Source organism: Pipra filicauda, unplaced genomic scaffold, assembly GCF_003945595.2.
Source record: "Pipra filicauda isolate LSUMZ 115617 unplaced genomic scaffold, ASM394559v2 scaffold253_size2546935_pilon, whole genome shotgun sequence".
In the NCBI taxonomy this organism is placed as follows: Eukaryota; Metazoa; Chordata; class Aves; order Passeriformes; family Pipridae; genus Pipra; species Pipra filicauda.
The window spans coordinates 2,540,592-2,546,836 of NW_024104369.1; the positions used below are offsets into that span (position 1 = coordinate 2,540,592).

Consider the following 6,245-nt stretch of genomic DNA (forward strand, 5'->3'; position numbering starts at 1 on the left):
AAACCTAGTCCAAAAACAGGAAAAAACTTTCACATTCCTTTTACTCTAGTTTTCCTTAAGAGTCTTACTAGTTATTTTTAGCTACTCATACTAATTATTTTCCCTAATGGTACTTCCTAGACCATCTTCTAGTATTGGTACAAATGTGAAAAAAGCAGTAGCAAATTAAAAAAGAATTATTACTTAGAACAGTTATCAACAATTTTTACATGCCCTCTAGAATATATTCTAGGCATTCTGTACCTGCAGGTAAAAGGGAGGCAAGAGAGAAGAGGAAGAGACACCTATGGCTTATGTTGCCATAGCTACAAGATGCTTAGATTTTCAGTTTCAGTGAATGAATCAATAGAAACCACAGCTTCACTCTCCTCTTTTATTCATCAAAGGCAAAACTGGAAGATGGGTTGCTAAGCAACATCACACTAAAGAGTGCAGTGCTTTGAAATCAGCATTACTGACTCCCCTCCATCCCAGAAGTCTCTTCCATTCAAACCCACTTATTAAGAAAAGGGCTAAAAAACCCCATCAAACTACCAGAACATGCATTTTTTAAAATAAGAAACTGAATTAACACTTTCAATTAGTTGGAGTAAAGAGAAATGGCACAAAGCCACTCCTTCTGCAGACAAAGTAAAAAAAAAAAAATTGTAAGCACAAGAAAACTTAAATTGGCTTACGCAAACTAAAAGGGATACGGAAAGGACATTTACTTCTTCTGAGATTACTATATTAAAGCAAGATTTTCTCTGAAGGACTACTTGGAGCCACCTTTTTTTTTTAAATTGAAATCCAAAGATGTGTGTCATTTACACTTTTCTTTTAAAGACCTCATCTATAAAGACACCAGTGCCTATATATGCTCGAGAGGGCTAATGGGGATTCAGAAATCTTTTACCTGCATGCAGGTTTATGCATAAAACTCTTCACCAGAAGTTAGCAACAGAAAGCTTAAAGTCTCAGTCTAATTTCTATCAACTAATTTCTGTATCTTATCACTATGATGACTTAATCTGTCACACCCATCTTATGAAGGGCTAATGTCCATCTTACGAGAAAAACGTAGATGCAGATGTCTTCCCTTTTTTGAAAACATCTTGCATTTATTAATGTAAACCCATCTATTTTTATTCTAAAATTCAGCTAAATGTTATTCCTATGCTATCCAGGAAGCAACAACACATTGATCCTGCATGAATAAGGCTGTGTACAAAGAAATGCTGTTTTACTAGAAACTGCCTCAGTAAGGTCTATGTACTTATTCTTTTAACAGTGGAGAAAAAAAAAGCAAAAGAGCATAGTTTAAGAATTCATAGCACAGTGACTCCCACAGCCCAGCTCCCTTAGAGTTCCCCCCAGCCTTAGCATTTTTTAGGTCCTTTCATGTTCCTCCTTCCACTCCAATACCATCAGTTTTTCCCTACTATACTAAATCTTTGTCCTCTGAGCTCTATCATACTGCAAAACTTACAGGCAAAAAACCAGGGAGCTTGTACTGTGCCTGGTACAGTCATGTACCCAGGGACTGCCAGTGCTCAAACAGAACTGACAGGCTACACCGTAAGTCTCAAGGTTCCGTAGGGAAGGAGACGACACTTATTTGAGTCTTTTCTCAATTCTAATATTCACACAAATCTTGTGGAAGTGTCATAGTCCTGAAACACATCTATTCATTTTAGTTTAGCTGACCAAGAGCTCAAAAGTTACTGGAATACAGTAAACAAACTGCAAACACCAGCAAACACTGTGTAAGTGATGCATATCCATGTATTCAGGAAACAAGGCTATAAAGTTACTCAAGATACAGCATCCACGTACTGATAAGCAAGATTAGATTGATTGTAAACAGGCTGCCTTTTGCAGCCTTATCATTCAGTTGTCATAAAAAGAAACCACTGAAAGTGACTTTACACAATGTCAAGAGGAGAAGCTAAAATCAGCTGAGGAGGAAACTGAAATTGTTTATAAAATAAAGCAACTTAATCACTAGCATTAAGAATTCCCTTTTCATGCCAAAACATTACTTTTCTAGTAAGATACATACAAGTGCTGTTTGAAAACCAAATACAGCAGTACAACAGTGGCTTTTGTTAGCCATTATTTTTTTCAAAAATTCTGCATCAGTGAAAACAATGTAGACTTTCTCTTTCCTCTCATTCATGACATGATATTGCTCCCTTAAAGATACACAGGTATATTCTGTATGTGAGACAAGATCATAATCCCCTCTAATAAAAATTATTTCTCTAAAAAGGTGTTTTATATGGATTAAACAAATTAAGTGCTAATTTCTGCACATATGACTGTATTGCCTACACATACAATGCTGAAAGACTAAGCACTGCAAATTAAGGACATTTCTTTTCATAGAAATCTGACAGGTGGGTAATAGACAATGTGAGCAGAAAGTAAATGTGAGACTTGCATGATCTATAAAAGTCTTTACTGAATATTTACATAGGATTTTAATTTTAACTATTACATTTTCATTAAAAATGTAAATTTCACAGAGAATAATGCACATATCTGTTTTTTCAAGATTAAAAAAAAATAAAGCATGACTTTATTATATGTAGAAAAAATGCCTCCATAACTTAGAAATACACCTGTAGAATAAAGATTACACTGTAATTATTAAGTAATGGTTTACACAAACTGAAATCCACCATCTTAACAATGTATCTCCCCTAGACAAGACAGGTTGTTATTTTGAATGCTATTTCAAATAAACAAAACAAAATACTGAGATATATGCTTTAAAACAATTTTATAATGCTGACAACACTCTTTTATGATGTCACTTTACAAAACACACATAGGAGTAGAATTCTTTCCTAAACAAGAAAAAATACAATTTCTTTCAGGGTTGCAGACTTCTCCTGAAAGTAATCCAGATCTCTAATATAATTAAATTCATCCTATTCACAATACTTCTGTGCTGATACGGTCTCTGTCACTGCAGCATTTCATAGCTTCCGAAGTCTGATTAAACAAAAGTCTATGACTCATAAAAAAACTCGTTCAGGTTCTTAGTGATGCACGGGCCTTGTCAAGTATTTCCTTTCTGATCTTTGGATAGTTTGGATGTGCTCCAAGGACCTGTCAAAAGACAAAAAACCTCAAAAGTTCTGTGTCTAAAAGGAAAGAACTCTCTATTTGGTAATAACTCTCATCATTGAGCTTACACATTCTGAAACTAAAATAACAACATGACCAGTTTTAGAATGCACCAATATTTCATTGTGGCTAGAGACCACCACATACAAAGGTCAAACCCAGGTCTATCAGAGTCACCTCGCTTCCATTTCCACTGTCCTGTCACCTTGGCACAAAAGACACGGGTCAAAGGCTTAAGCCTCTGAGTGGCTTGAAACATATCAGAACAGGGACCTCTGGAGACATTTCTGAGGTTTTAAATATACACTCTCTGCAATTATATGTTTTCACATATCATTTCACATACTTTCTCTGCCTTTATGTTTTCACTCCCTTTAGGCTCTTTCTTACTATATCTACTTCATCTTCTTCCTTTCAATTCCCTCTTCTTTCTTATCCTTCCATTCAATTTGTCCTTTCTAGTTATCTTGATTTCCCCAAGAAGAACAAATGTGATTTATTTTATTATTAATACAAATAATTATTCATTCATAATGTTCACTCTACTTTAATAGTAGCCCTTCCTCTTACTCTGCATCTGCTCTACTTATGTTTGGACCATACAAAGGCAAATACTTAAGTTACTTTCCAACAGTATCTTCTGATGCCAACCTTTGACTAAACTGCTTGAGCTATACTTCTGTAGGGATTGACCAAGTTGCAACCACATGGCCAAAAGAACGTGGTGCCATTTGAATATCCTTTCATATATGACAGCCAGTCCACTTGTATCTCATCTATCTGGTGGCCATGTTGCTCAGGATAGAGCAGATTTATTAAATAATTTAATACAATTTATTAAACAGGGCACCTTTTTGACATTAAGCTATGTGTTTTAGAAATTTAAACTGAACAAAAAACCAAAGATCACTATATAAAAGAATGTTGCTAGAGAAGACAGACTATTAAGTACATATGCAAATTCTACCTTATGACAAACATGGATTGCATCAACATATCTCTTCCCTTTCAGGTAATTGAAAGCCAGCTTGTATCCTGTAAATAAAGGTGGGGAGAGAGAGGAGCAAGGGGAGAGGAAGGCAACAGTTTCAGTTTCTGTATAGAGTAACAAAAACATCACATTTGAATTCATTTTGGTCATCATGTGTTTCTAAAGTTAGTATGTTTGTTTTCTAGCGTTCTCTCATATAAGCCTGGTAGTGATCAAAATTTCTACTGAAAGTCACTTCAAGTAGTAAATAAAAGTCCTTTACACACTGATAGCTCTGTCTGAATCAAAAGGAGTCATTATTCTGGAGAGCATGTGCTACTACAGAGAATAACATAATGGTTGTCCTCTCAATTACTGCGGTACCCCACAGAGTTTCTCACTGTGACCTACAATACACTGTCCCTCTGTAAAGGTAATTCCGTTACTAAAGGACAAAAGGAAAAAGAATCAGGGTAACAAACTAGGGATGTAAAATGCTATTCTGTTCCACTGTCAGCAGACCACTGATATAAAAAGTCACATGGAGTAGCTAAGTTGCATAGCAACCTGCCAGGCTGATACTTTCAACTAAGAGGTAAAGCTCAAGTTTATCAGCCTGGACAAAGACCAGGCCTGAGGAAAAAAAAAAAATCACATTATAAGCATGCAATTTCCAAAATCTGAAATTTTAGATCTTTCATTTCTGAACTTATCCTCACTAGCAAGTAAGTACTCAAGAAATGACAACTTTGTTATAATACGTTTTATTTGATCAAGAACTGCAATGTTTTAGCCTAGACATTCATGGCTCAGTCTACAGAAACATCTAGTAAAAATAAGGGCACAAAAAAGGACCACAGATTAAAGACTGGAAGTAGTATGCATTTCTGAGGGACAATAAACATATTCCAAAATCTGGAACAGAATTTGTGTCAACCACCTGCCTTGGGACCCATGGACAGACTACAGGTGTTGAGTAAGAAAAGGGCATTTTATCCTATGTATCCATTTCATAAAGGCTTCCTACATTTAAACAGTCTAAATATGTGGCAGTTTAGTGCAAACTTCAATGTACCATACAAACTGGAACTTGACTAATGTCCCAAGTTTTCAGCTGGCCATCCTTTTTAAAACAGATATATTTAAAGACATTTAAAATTATTTATTTTTTAAAATTTTAAAATCTGATCCATATAAACAGATAATCTGTCTGATTATCAAAATGAAATGATCAAATCAATGACCTGCCACCATCACATATGTATTATGTCTTATAAAAGATTCTCTGATATAGACAGTACATAATAGATTACTATAAATACATTATTAAAAAATTAATGCTGTCCTTATAGAGAAGTTGTTCACAAATAGCAAACTAAAACTGTTTCAGATCAAACCTTGTACTAAAACAGAAAGCAGAATCTTCTGAAGTATCATAAAGCTACTACCTCTTGCCATGGAAGCTTTCCAAGTGACTGTTCAGTACACCTTTTAAAATTTGTGGGTTTTATGTGAGGAAAAGCAGTGATACTCTATTTCTATGGAAAATTAAAAGCAGTCTTTCCAGTATGGGCTAGTTGTTTCATTCCTACTGTAGTACCCAAAATCATACTTACAGGTTATATATATACACATACCTACTGTTGGGTTTGTTTGGTTTCCATATTTCCAGGCCATCTCATAATTTATTGCTGCATCCTTATATGCTTGTTCCTTTTCCATTATATATCCCATGTATTCATAAGCCTTGCAGCATGACTGCAAAACATATATATTCACTCAAGATTTTACTTAGGTAAGCTTATATATAATAATACCAACAGCTTAATTGCTAAAATACTTCAGATCTGTACAACTGGAAAGTACAAGTGGTACTTGTCCTAACTTTGATGACATGACAGTCTTGATTTAAAATATCTGTAATACAAATGAGTTATATGGAATTCTGCATTATTCTGGGTCAAGTACAGAGTTCATCACAGAGGCCACTGGAATTACTCCTTCAAAAATAGATACCTCTCTCAGTTAAGAACTCTACAGCAGCTGCATTTCAAGTCTATCTGGAAGGTGCTGTACCTTCCACAAATATTGTTTTTTAATTTTTTTCTTAAAAAGGTATTTTCATAGCTTTATTTTTGAAAACAGTTTTACATTATAATTT

The 6,245-nt window shown here is 34.7% G+C and overlaps 1 long non-coding RNA gene across 1 annotated transcript; it reads right to left on the reverse strand.

Annotated features, from left to right (window-relative positions):
• Window positions 1–1,746: 1,746 nt before the first annotated feature.
• On the reverse strand, window positions 1,747–6,227 carry LOC120323412. Its single transcript, XR_005563809.1, has 3 exons — window positions 5,722–6,227; window positions 4,082–4,149; window positions 1,747–3,096 (listed from the first exon to the last, which is right to left on the reverse strand). It is a non-coding gene; the product is annotated as an uncharacterized LOC120323412 (long non-coding RNA).
• Between the last annotated feature and the right edge of the window lie 18 nt (window positions 6,228–6,245).